We start from the raw sequence: 14,203 nt of genomic DNA, 5'->3' as shown, positions 1-14,203 counted from the left end.
GATAACAGAATCAAGTCCTTGGAAGAAATTATCATAGAACTGGGGCATGATCCAAATGACCCTAAGGGAGTGCAAGCATTAATGAAGAAGAAAGATGAGGACATAGCAGCTTTGAAGAAGCTGGTTAAGCTACCACCAACCCTTCACCCTCAGACTGAAGATGTTGCCCAGCAAAGAAGAGATCAAGATGTGACGGCCATGCTGGTGGCTTTGCACAAAAGGCTAGTGGAGACAGAGGGTGCCTTGGAGGCGGCCCTAAAGCAAAAGGAAGGAGAACAGGTGATTCAGCCACCTCAGCAAGTTATAAATCTTGAGGATGCTCCTCAAGTTACAATTCCTCCCCAGGAAAGGACATCAGAAACAGGCCCTTCAGCACCAGCACCAGATGTGGCAGCACCAGAGCAGGCACCCAGCCTTGACATGCAGAATATGAGGAAGGAACTGGAGGCTCTTGAGGCACAGATGGCAGAACTAAAGGTAGCAAAAGAAAAATTGGCTACACTGGAAGAGAAATATGATAAATCAAAGCAGAATGTGGCTGAGAGGACAAGAGAAATAAGAACCCTGGAAAAGAAGATAAAGGAGCTGGAAAATGAATTAACCATGAACAAAACTATAGCTGATGTGAAGAAAATTCTATGGGCTAAAATTGGCCAATCCATTACAGACCAATGGCAGTCCATTGAAACAGTTCATGAACAAATGAATCTTCTGGGCAGAGCTCAAGCTGAAAATCAAAGAGCCAGGGCATCTTTAGGGAGTATGCCTGAAATAGCCAACAGAATGATAAATGTCCTTAACAATCGGACTGGCCTTCAGCTAGCAGGAATGGGCATTAGAGACAGGACTGATACTATTTTGCTGATAAAAAGGGTGCTTACCCTGAGAAGTTATGTCCAGACATTGGAGAGAAAGTGTCAAGAAATACAAGCAGAAGTGAATGAATTTATTGCAAAAATCACAGTTTTACATAACAGGGGCCTCCCCAGTTTGGTGACCAGTGCAGGAAGATTGTTATCACATGAACATTATGCCAAAAGGGTCAACAGCTTTGCAACAAATCAAATAACAGCATCTGCAAGCGCTCCAGAGGAAGCAGGGCCCCCATCTGGGCAGGATCTTTACGATAAGCTGGAAAATCTATTTTTTATTGAGCATGAGATCAGGCACCTTTTTGCAGTTCCTCCCAATTATTACAAATACACTGAAGCTGATGAAATTCTAATCAAAATGCAGAGGCACCAATTGCCCACTGAAGAATGGTGGAGGAGTATGATAGAAACTTTACTTTGATAAATTAATTTTGGCCTAAAGTCAGCATTTTCAAATGACTCATGTATCAAATCTACTTAAAGCAATAGTGGAAGACAGCTAGATGAAAAGGACAGTGTCTGGGTACAACTGGATAATGCAATTGATGTGTCCAACACAGCAACACCATGACAGGGCAGCATAAACGCAAGAATTCTCAAAATCAATGCAAAGGTGCTCGGCCGTCCCAAGACGCTCCAAAAGTCAAAAGATCTCTGACAGGAATGACTAGCTGTAATCAATCTGCTTTAATAGCAATAACTATTGTATCCACTATTTTTGAGAGTTGGTAGAGAAAGTTATGAGTCAATGACTCATTTTGAGATATTTTGTAAAGATAATTTTGTATATATACGCCCCGCTTAGCTTATTTGGGGGTTGTTGTTTATTTGTTCTGAAGAACTCGGCTGTATATTCTGAGAAGTATAATACAAGAAGCTGCTGGTTTTCTCAACTTGGCTATGCTTGGACGTGTTGTGATGGGATTGTTAGCTGTTGCAGAACTCTCGTGTTTTCTCATGATGCAATAAGTGTTTTCCTAACTGTCTCTATGTTTTATATGTTTACATAACTCATCTATGCTATATGTTTGATAATCTTAGTAGGAAGGAAAATGAATAGTTCGGGATTTGTCCAGTAAGACACCCTAAACTCAACCATTCCTGCTAATTATGTTTTCTTCAAGATTAGTTGTAAATATGGAATTCTTAAGTGCCCTTGTTTACTCTAATTTTATGATAAATTCTATTCAAGAATTCTCTTTTGCTCTTGAATAAGATTCAGCCTTTTATGTTATGTATCACCAAGAAAGAAATCTTTGTTGCCTTTCATGGTGTGATTCTATACTGTTTCTTCTTAAATCAAAGGTTTGTATCATGAATACCTATTTGGCTCTGCAGAAACATTCTTCTTATCACAGGCACTAAGTAATAATCAATCATGGACTCCACTTGCCCAATGGAATAAACCCTCTTTGATCATTGCAAACCCTTCTTCAAGACAACAGATGGCAACCAAAATTCAAACAAAAATGTATACTTCATAACTAGCCTAAAATCCCAAAAAACAAAGCTAAATCATAAGAGAGAGCCCTCTCTGATTGCAGGTAGGCTAGGACCTGTAATCCAAAGTTGGTTTGTGGTTACCTCGGCCGTATTCCCTTGGGAGTCAAAGGGAACAACCTGAGAGATAACATAATTGGCGACTCCGCTGGGGACTAAACTAATTTCCCAACCACTGCCCGATTCACAATAATTCCTACAAAATTTCAAAGAGGTCAGGAAACATAGAAGTTGGCTCCTAAGAAGAAAACACGTTACACTAGATCTAATCCAGATCCAAATCCATCACCTGTATTTGAAAATCCAAATCTTATTTCGAGGACTCTTAGGAAACAAGAAAAGGAAGAAACACTACAACAAAACAGGCAATTTGCGCCAGATTTAGCACCAGATTCTAGTGCATTTTTTTCTCAATTGGGATGAGCAACCTGGCGCTAAATCTGGCTCTATTGTACAATTTTTAAAGCGTCCTTTTTTGCACCAAATTTTGCATCTTTTTTACGCCAAATTTTCCATCATTTTCTGCATCATATTTTGCACCAAGATTTTCATTTGGTTTTACAACAGGTTTTGCTTCTAGTTTTGTGCCTTTTTTTGCATCTATTTTTGCATCATTTTTTGCTTCCTCTTTTGTGGAATTCTTTGCTTCTATTTTTGTGTCATAATTTGAATCGATTTTTACACCATCTTTGACATCTTATTTAGCGCCTTTTTTTACATCCAATTTGTGCCAATTTTTGCATCTGGTCTTATGCCATCTTTTGCTTCTAATTTTGTACTTATTTTTACATCTATTTTTGTGCCAATTTTTCTGCCTTTTTTTACACCATCTTTTCGATCCAATTTTGCACCATATGTTGAATCTGATTTAGTGCCAAATTTTGCATGCATTTTTGCACCATTTTTTGCATCCACTTTTGCATTTTATTTATCTCCCTTTTTTGCATCCTATTTTGCACCATATTTTGCATTTAATTTTGCATCATTTGTTGCATCCAATTTAGCATCATTTTTAACACCATTTCTTGCATCCAATTTTTCATCCTTTTGAGCATCTAAATTTGCATCCTATGTTGAACCATATATTGCATCCACCTTTGCATCCCATTTTGTGTCTATTGTTACGTTCACTTTTGAGCCATTTTTTCGTTTACTTTTGCATTTGTTTTTGCACCAAGTTTTGAATGATTTGTTGCATCATTTTACATCCAATGTTGCATCTCAATTTGCATCCAAAATTGAGCCATTTTTATGCCCATTTTTGCACCATTTTTTCTTCTTTTGTGTCCAATTTTGCACCATTTTTTATGTCCAAATTTGCATCCTTTTTGGTATCTAGTTTTTCATCCTTTTTGGCTTCCAAATTTGCATCCTTTTTTCTGCCACATTTTGTGTCCACATTTGCATCTCATTTTGCACCTAGATTTTAGTAGGAATTTTCATCTAGTTATGCATCATCTTTGACATCCTTGGTTTCACCATTTTTTAGTCCCATCTTGCATCTTGTTTTGTGTCTTTTCTTACATCCTTTTTGCATCCTAATTTTACACCGTTCTTTGCATCCTCATTTTGGTGTCCATTTTTGCATCCTTGTTTGCACCCAATTCGGTATCCTTTCATATGCCCTATTTTGTTCCCTTCTTTGTGTCTAGTGTTGCACCCTTTTTTAATTTTACTTTAAAAACATTTTTGTGTCATTGTTTGCATATTGTTTTGATGGCTAGTTTAACATCCAATTCTACTCCCAATTTTTCATCCATGGTTAAATCCACTTTTGGCTTCTTGTTTAGAGTTTTACTTTTATTTCCATTTATGACCACCTCTATGGGTTCATTTTACTAAGTTCATTTACATAGTGAAATATATTAAATTTTCTAAATATCATTTTGCTGTAGGATTTAATGCATGGTTAGATGAAAACAAAACCCTCTCAGTTTATCTCAGAAACCTAGGACAAACCAATTAAGAGAAAAGTTGTTCTAAGGCTTAGGATTCTTAGTAGATCAAGATGTAGAGTATAGATTAAGAAAAAGAGAATGAATTCTTGTGAGTCCTCACATGCAGGTCTTCTTGGAGTTTTTCGTATAGTCAAGAAGCGCTCCTAGCTAGCTCCAAAGCTTGGTCCTACACATAAGAGAGAGAATAAAGCAACCTTCACAACATAATATCTTAATAATCAAAACTATAAAAAACATATAAATATTATTGAATAAATAAATATAAACCAAAAACCCATGCATACATTAGTTGAATAGAAGAAGTAAAGAATGAATAGAAACATATGGAAGGAAGAACAACTGATCTATATGAATAAATTAGTTGGAGGAAAGTTACAACAATCAGATATAGTTACAACATCACCTCCCCCAACTCATAGCTCCAAAACTCTCCCTCTCAAGACAGATCTCAAGAGCATGACAATACAAAATTCCCATCATTTTTTCAATGGCCAAGCCTCTAATATATAGGAAAGTGGAGGCTATGAAGATTTCCAAAATTCCTCATTAGTTCAATTTGGGAAAAATCTTTTGGGTGAATAATGTTTCCTCATATAAAAAAGGAATTTTCCACTTTTTAGATGCTTTTGTGCTTAGGAAAAAGCTTCCCCATGCTTTATGGCTCTTTCCCACTTTTGTATGCTTTTATTTTTTAGGAAAAAGCTAAAGATGAGGATAAAGAGATTACATTCCACCATATGTTTCCGAAAGTGACCAAGAATGTCAAATTCAAATTCTAGTTTGCTTATGTTTTAGTTTTTTTTTAAATATATATTTAGTTTTAGTATTTTTTTTTTTCTAGAAAAATATATTTAGTTTTTGGTATATTTTTCTATAAGAAAAATTATATTTTGTTTTTATAAAAATGGATTTTAAACATTCCATTCATGCTAAATTTGTGATTTTATGATAGGAGTTTAAATTATATATAGTAAAGTAACTTAATGTCATGTGTCGTGTTGCTGAGATGGGTGTTATACATCTCTTTCTTGCTAAGTTATAGAATGTGCTTGGATTTTCTTAATGCAATAAAACTAATTATGTTCTTCATGATATCTTGAAATGTTCATCTTGAACCAGGCTAATAAAACAATAAAGTTAAAATAGGTTTTCCTTTGTCATTTATAGATCTTTGTCCCCATTAATCTTGGTCTTAATAGATTAATTGTCTTGTGGTGGCATTGAGTGGTCACTTCCATTAGTTGCATGCTTTGTAGTTTTCAGTTAGTGACATTTTTTAGGCTTGATAATATGTTATTTAATTTATCAAAATGTGTTATTGTCCATATTATTGTTAAATATTAATATTAAATATGCTGATTTTTAAGCATGTTTTAGCAAAACTTTCCCAAAATGTTTATAGATTGTATTTTATAATGCAATGATTCTTTGCTTGATGAAATTGTTTTGGGTATTTTTTTTAATGATTCATTGATTGATGAAATTGTTATGGATATTTTTTTTTAGTATATTAATTGTATGTGATAAAGTCAAAAATCACCTCTTTTTTAGATTTTCATTGATCAATTTCCCTTAAGGCCATCAAGTTCACCATTTGGTCCCAGGTTAAGGAAATATAGGAGTCATGAAGTGGAATTGTCCAAGCACTTAAATCTTGAGACATGTTTCTTTTTAGTCACTTTATACTTTCTTTCTATGTAAATTTTTGATGAAAATAGTCTTGGAACATGAGGGGCGTCAATAGTAAGCGAAAACAAACTCCTAAAAGAAAAATGGTATGCAAAGCACCCATAAATAATGTTGATATAAGAAGCAAAAATATTAAGTGAGGTTCAACCTCATATAATTAGAAAATGGGGGAGGAATTTCAAAGTAGTAGTGATTGATGCTTAGAGATACTTGGGTGGAATGGTTATTATTTGAAATGATTAAGACATCAAGGTTACCAATATGTTTACCTCTTTTCGCATTATGACAATACAATTTTAGTTAATTGACATTGAGGACTCCTACCATGTATCCAATGTCTATGACTCCAATATCGCAAATGGAAAACCTCTATTTCTCAATTCTATTTCTAGCACAAGTAATTTATACTCCCCATCTCCATGGATTGTTGGGAGTGACTTCAATATTATAAGTGTCTCGAGGAAAAGAAAGAATGAATCGAAATGTTTAACAAGATATTTTGTAAGCTATACCATTAAAGCCACAAAGTAGTCTCCATTAAAGTTGTCAAGAAATGAGTCTCCAACCCACACATGTGGATCAATGAGATGTAATACATGTGTGTGTGGTTACGAACTCAATACACCTCTATAATAACTCCACAAACTTATGTATTTCACTCTGTCACATAAATTGACAGTAGTGTGACATAAGTAAACCAAGAGTAGACATGAAAGCCTTAGGAAACAAACATTCCTTAGATCCTCAATTAGGTGCTTAAATGATGAAGTGAAAATGCAAGGAGAAAAGAAGAATTCATGATTTAGCCATCACATACATGTGATCAAGTGTGACTAGGAGTGTATATATTCATATATTTTCCAAAGAGGGAGTGAATACATGAGTTACCATTTATTGGCCCTTATTTTTCTTTCTTTTTCATTTTCTTATATATAGGACTTAGGGAATAAGGTTTTCATAAGTTTGGCACAACTCATAGACATAAGATTTACATGAATTTTCACTTCAACCTTAGAGTTTAGACTTAGATAAATCAATATAGTGTATGTTTAATGATTTTGGCTTTCACTTTTTTATTGTATTTCATCACAAATACAAAAGGGGAAATATTTTGCCACAAATCTATGAATGCTTAATCATAAAGTCATCATGTGATGAAAACAAATTAATGATGTTATTCTCTACGAAAATGATGGGTATTCTTGAGAAAATCTTATGCTTGTGGATGTTTCTTCCCTGGTTGAGAGGGAGTGAGGGTAGACACCATGTTATGCATGTGTCATGTACTATGGCTAGGATTAACAATCGTAAGCCTAGTAAAGGCACTAGTAGGGATAATGGTGGATTGGATAAACATCTGGGACCAATATTCTTTGAGAATTTGGACATTGACTAGGACTAATCGCCATAAGTCAAGTACATTAATCCAAGATAAGAATAGTCATGAGGATTGACATTTTCTGGTGTCAAATATTATGATAGTGGATTAGGAAATGATCATGTGAGGACATACCTGGTAAACATCTTGGTGGGGTAAGTGCCTTGAAAGGCAGTGGTGTCCAAATTTATGCCTCCCAACATTGTGCTCTGATCTAATGGAGAGATAAACTTGTTAGTCAAGGCCTTACTATTTTGAAAATTTTGGCTATGATGATGTAAATCATCATTGATGCTTATCAATCTAGATCCCTTCTTATATGAATATTTCAACTTGAGAGTACTTTTTTGTCTCATTATGAGTACCTCGCTAGTTTAGAGGGAGGGTCATCATCTTCATTATTGCCATCATCACCACCATCAATGTGATCATTATTGTCATCATTTCATTATCATCATAATCACCATTCATGTCTTCTTCATGATCATCATCATCATCATGATTTTGTATATTGTCGTCAATTGTTCATAATTATAGGTATCATAAGAAATATCACCAACCTTAGGACACATGATATATGAAAGAAAAATAACCACTTTATTTTTTAGAAATGATTGATGATCATCAACATCACTACCATTATCATCGTCATTATAATTGTCATCATCCCCATCATCATAACTAATATAAGTTTTATCATAATTTTTGTCATCTTCATCATGAACATCATAATCATCATTCATGCCATTATTGTTCTTGATTATGACCAAGATGAAAATAATGATAATGATGATCAGATGATGATGACTTGGAAGATGACGCCAAAGATAATTATTATGATTTTTACCATGATAACATTTAAAAATTGGGAGGAATGGCCAAGGTCATTAGCATCATCATCATTGTCATTGTAACTCCCATCGTCTTTATCATCATTGTCATTATCATAACAATCGAAATTCATGTCATCGTCATCATCTTCATTAGCATCATCGTTATAATTATTGACATTGTAATCAGTTGTTCATAATTTTCAATGTCATAAGAAATATAATCAATGCAAAAGATATGATGTGTGTTGGAAAATGGATGCAAAAGTAAACAAAAAAATGGGGTAAAAATAGACGTAAATTTGGATGAAGAGTAGACACAACATAAGTAGATGCAGAGCAAGACAGAAAAAATGAACAAAAGTGGATGAAAAAGTAGATGCAATAGTTCATACAAACTTGAACACAAAATAGGACTCAAACATGGATGAAAAAGTGGAAGAAAACATGGGCACAATAGTAAGCATAAAACTTAGCATGAATTGTGGTGAAACAAATGTGGATACTCCAATGAATGTAAAAAAAAAGGGACACAAACTTGAATGCAAAAAGGAGGAAAACTTGGATGAAAAAAGGGATGTAAACATGGGCCAAACATGGGTGAAATAGTGAACACAAAATTAGTTGCAAAACTAGACAAATCAAAAGTGGATGTAAAAGTAAATTCGAAATGGGATGCAAAAAACATAAACAATATTTGATGCAAACTTGGACACAAAAGAGGATGCAAATATGGATGCAATAGTGGAAGAAAATGTGGGTTGCAATGATAGGCATAAGATATGGCACAAATAATAGCACAAAAAAGGTGGATGTAATAATAGACACAAAAAAATATGCAAACTTAGATGCAAGACAAGATGCTATAAGGGATGTAAAAGTGGATGCAAAAATAGATGAAATATTTTATGCAAAAGAGGATGTGAAGATGGATGCAAAATTGGAAGCAAACGTGGGTACAACAGTATGTGCAAAACATGGAACAAATTTTGTCACAACAAAAGTAGATGTAATGATAGATGCAAAAAAAGAAGCAAATGAAGATGAAAAATAGGATGCAAAAAGGGATGTAAAAGTGGGTGTAAACATGGGTGCAACAATGGATGTAAAATAGCTTTTGCAACTTATTTGAAAGAGCAATTTTGTCCCAACAATTAGACTTGTAGCATAAAGAACATGGTTAATACATATGATTCGACCAAAAACTAGTTACTACCAAAATTCAACCAAAAAAAATATTACTGCATAAAAATAGAATTGAAAACAAAAAAAATAAAAACAAAAATTTCCCAAATTAAAAATAAATAAATGATAAACTTTTTTTTACCAAAATTTAGTGATTTTTTTAGTGCTAATACTAACATCACCATTACAACAAGATATTTTTTTAGTGCTAATACTGCCATTACAACAAGATATAAGAGGGATATAATGCAAAAAGTTTAATAATAATATGTATGTAGAAGATGGTCTTCAGACTGGTGAATTCATGATAATCAATGGGACTATAGTCAAAATAATTGGATGTTATTTACTTTTTTACATAGATTGTCAAAATAATTGCATAAATCGATTTTTTTTAACCAAAATTTAACAAAAACTTTGCTAGTGCTAACATTAGAACCACCATTACAACAAGATATCTTTCTAGTGTTGACAACACCATTATAGTAAGATACCTCAAGAGAGACAGAAAATTTAAAAAGTATGATAGTAATATGTATCCAGAAGATGGTAGTGAAACTAGTAATTGTTCATTCTCATTATCATAATCATTGTCATCATCATCACCATCATCCTTGTCATCATTATTGCCATCATTACATTATCATCATAATCACCATTCATGCCATCATCATCAGCTCCATCATCATCATCATTATGGACATTGTTTGCAATTGTTTATAATTATAGACGTTGTAAGAAATATCATCAACCCAAAAAATGTGATCAGTGCTAGAAAAGGGTTGTTTAGGACACATTGATATACGTAAGAGAAATAACAACTCTATTTTTGAGAGATGATCGATGATCATCATCATCACCACCATTATCATCGTCATTGTCATTTTTATCATCCCCATCATCATCATTAATGTAATTTCTATCAACATTGTTGTAATCATCATAATCATTCATGCCATTATTGTTTTTGATGATGACCTAGATGAAAATGATGATGATGACACCAAAGATAATGCTTATGATTATGACAATGACAACATCTAAAATTGGGAAGATTTGCCAAGGTCATTAGTGTCGTCATCATCATAATCATTGCCATCATCATCATTAATGTCATTGTAACCACTATCGTCTTTATCATCATAATCACAATTCATGTCATCGCCATCATCTTCATTTTCATCATTGTCAATATTATTGACATTGTCATCAATTGTTCATAATTGTCAATGCCATAAGGAATATCATCAATGCAGAAAATATGATGAGTGTTGGAAAAGGGATGCAAAAGCGAACATAGAAATGGGGGCAACAATAGAAGTAAAATTGGATGAAAAGTGGATACAACATAAGTAGATGCACAACAACATGAAAAACCTAACACAAAAGTGGATGCAAAAGTAGATGCAGTTGTCAATGCAAACTTGGATGCAAACATGAAGGAAAAAGTGGAAGCAAACATGGGTCCAATGGTAGGTGTAAAACTTGGCACAAACTGTGGTGAAACAAATGTGGATGCAACAACGGACACAAAAGTAGATGCAAAAATGGATGAAACAAAAGTGGATACAATAGGGGATGCAAAAACATACACAATATCTGATGCAAACTTGAACACAAAAGAGGATGCAAATGTGGATGCAAACGTGGAAGCAAATGTGGTTGCAATGGTAGGCGCAAGATATGGTGCAACAAAAGTGGATGTAACAATAGACAAAAAAATATGCAAAATAAGATGCAAAAATGGATGTAAAAGTGGAAGCAAACATTGATGCAACAGGCAAAACAAAATTGGATGAAAAAAATGGATACAATGGAAGTAGATGCAAAAGTAGATACAAAACGAGATGCAAAACCCAATGCATAAACCTAACACAAAAGTGGATGCAAAAATAGATGCAATATTTGATGCAAAAGAGGATGTGAACATGGATGCAAAATTGGAAGCAAACGTGGATACAATAGTGAGTGCAAAACATGGTGCAAATTATGGCATAACAAAAGTGGATGTAATGATAGATGAAAAAAAAGAATCAAAGTATGATGCAAATGAAGATGTAAAAAGGGATGCAAAAAGTGAAATTTAAAATGGGTGTAACAGTGGATGCAAAATTGTATGCAAAAGTGGATGCAATAGAAGTCGATGCAAAAGTAGATGCAAAACGAGACACAAAACCCGATGCAAATCCTGGTCCAAAATTGGATACAAAAAGGGATGCAAAAATAGATGTAGTAGTTGATGAAAACCTAGATGCAAATGAGGATGCAAACGTGGATGAAAAATTATAATCAAAAGTGGGTGCAAAAGGAGGTGCCAAACTAGGCGCCAATTGTGGCACAAAAATATTAGATGCAATAGTGGGTACAATAATAGATGCAAAAGAGGATGTAAATATGGATGCCAAACAAGATGGAAAAGTGGATGCAACAAAAGTAGATGCAAAATTATATGCAAAACTAGACACAAAACTCGATGTAAAACGTGGCGCAAAAGTGATGCATAAATGGATGCAAAAAATGATTTAAAAACAGATGCAAAAAAGGATGCAAAAGTCGATGCAAAAGTTGATGCAAGTGTAGGTGCAAAAAGTGGATGCAAATGAGGATGCAAAAGTATGTCAAACAAAAATAGATGCCAAAATTGATGCAAAACCTGGAACAAAACCTGGTGCAAAGGATGACACAAAACTTGGCATAAAATTTGGTGCAAAACGTGGTGCAAAACCTATTGCAATACCTGGTGCTAAACTTGGTGTAAGATTTGGTGCAAAACTTGATGCAAATTTTGTGTCAAGTTTTGCACCATATTTGATAAATGGATGCAAATAGCACCAAAAATGGGCTCTAGATGCAAAAAAAGAAGTAAAAAGGGATGCTAATCGCTGGTTTTGTTGTAGTGAAACTAGTCCAGATTCAAGCCCTGAAGCAGGATTTCAGAGTAACGTTCCTACGCCTGCTAAAGTCTCCCTTCATCCTCATGTCACAACTTCACAGTCTCCCAGTTCTACATCTACTTCACATAGCCCTTGTTCAACTCCCCCATTAACTACACACACCCCTCTCATCCATTTCCCTCCACTTGTTCCGTTTGTTCCTGTTGGTCCAGTTATCTCAGCAAACATGGCTAACAGGTATGCCCCTTTACAGTTACCAGCAAATCTAGGGGCTATGCCTCAGGATTACCAGACCAAGATCTCATATTTTGATGGTGCTAGTTCCTATCCAGCCCTGCAACATACCAAAAAGATGCAGGACTACTTTGAAAATTATGAGATAGATGATGAGGGGGTTAGAATGAAGATTTTTGTTCAAAGTTTGACAGGAGATGTAAGGTCCTGGTTTAGATCTCTTCCAGCAAATTCTATTGCTAATCCAGAAGCCCTCTACCAAACTTTCCTAAACAGATGGGAAAAGAAGAAAGACCCCCTTCACATATTGTCTGAGTACAATTCTATTAAAAGAGGTCCTCAAGAAACTGTCCTGGACTATTGTGCTAGATTTAATAATGTATACAACGCCATCCCCCAGAATCTGAGGCCTCCACCTGATCTGGCCTTATACACCTTTCCTGATGGGTTTGATTCAGACATGGCATACCAATTGAGAGAAAGAGCCCCCCAAACTTTAGCTGAGATGCAAGATATAGCAGTCAGTGTGGAAGCCAACCTAATAGCTAAGAGAAATAGGGCGAGGACTGAGAGAAAGACTACCTTCAAAGAAGAGCCTTCAGGCTGGGATCAGAAACTAGATGCAATAATCACCAGTATGCATAGGCTTGGAGATAGAGTTGAATCAGTTGAAAGGAAATCATCATGGGAGGGGCCACAAAATAATGCTGTCAGAAATCCTGGCTTTAGAAGAAACCAAAACCCAAATGCTGGAAGGGCCAACCCAGAACAAGACATAAGACCTCCTTTCCAAGAAAACTATGCTGAAGCATCCACCTCTAGTGAACAGATAGATGATACTCACATTAATCTGATGGGTCTAAATAATGAACAGCAGGTTTTTCTAAGTCAAGAAGATCAGGAAGATGATGATGTTGATCAGTTCCAAACCAAATCTGGTGAGTCATTTGACTTCAAGCAGGGCTATGACACAGCTGTTTTTGAAGTTCATAGACAATACAAGCTGAGAAGCAGGACCATAAATATGCCTCAGCCTGTAAAAACAAAAGATAACCAACAGCCCAAGATGTTAAAGGAGAAGGTCACTGTTATCGAACCAATTGACAAAACCAGCTCTATTACAAATGAAGTAACAGTGGAGGATGTAACTGAAATACACCCCCCAAGTCAAGAGCAACTAGTAACATCTCCTTCAGAGCACAATCAAAGTAATAGTCCTCAAAAGGTTAGTAAAAAAGATAAACCTCAAGATAAAACTGAAAGCCAGGAGGGTGCCTCTGGAAAGTCAGTTGACAAAGAAAAAGCTGCTAACCATAATGCCAAGACCCAATCTGACAAACCTTTTGACCTAGAAGCTGAAATTGGTAAGTTGAAGATAGCCATCCCTCTTTCAGAGCTGGCTAAGCATGACATTTACAAGCAGCAAATCAAAAAATCCCTCCAATTAACTCAGAATAAAGATGATGTCAATGTGTTGGATGATACACCAGAGGTACTTTTTGGCCCAGAAGTTGATGGGAAAACAATAAGCACAGGAGTTTTACCCTTTTATGTTAGCTTTCACATTCATGACAAGATACTACACAATGCAATGTTTGACTCGGGCGCCTCACATAATCTTATGCCTAAATCTGTAATGGAGAGACTAAACCTAGACATCACA

Source organism: Pinus tabuliformis, chromosome 2_1 (assembly GCF_031772625.1).
Source record: "Pinus tabuliformis cultivar Carrire ecotype Pingquan chromosome 2_1, CPIR1, whole genome shotgun sequence".
NCBI classification, from domain to species: domain Eukaryota; kingdom Viridiplantae; phylum Streptophyta; class Pinopsida; order Pinales; family Pinaceae; genus Pinus; species Pinus tabuliformis.
The sequence above is the reverse complement of the archived record's forward strand: the minus strand, read 5'-3'. Positions refer to the sequence as shown.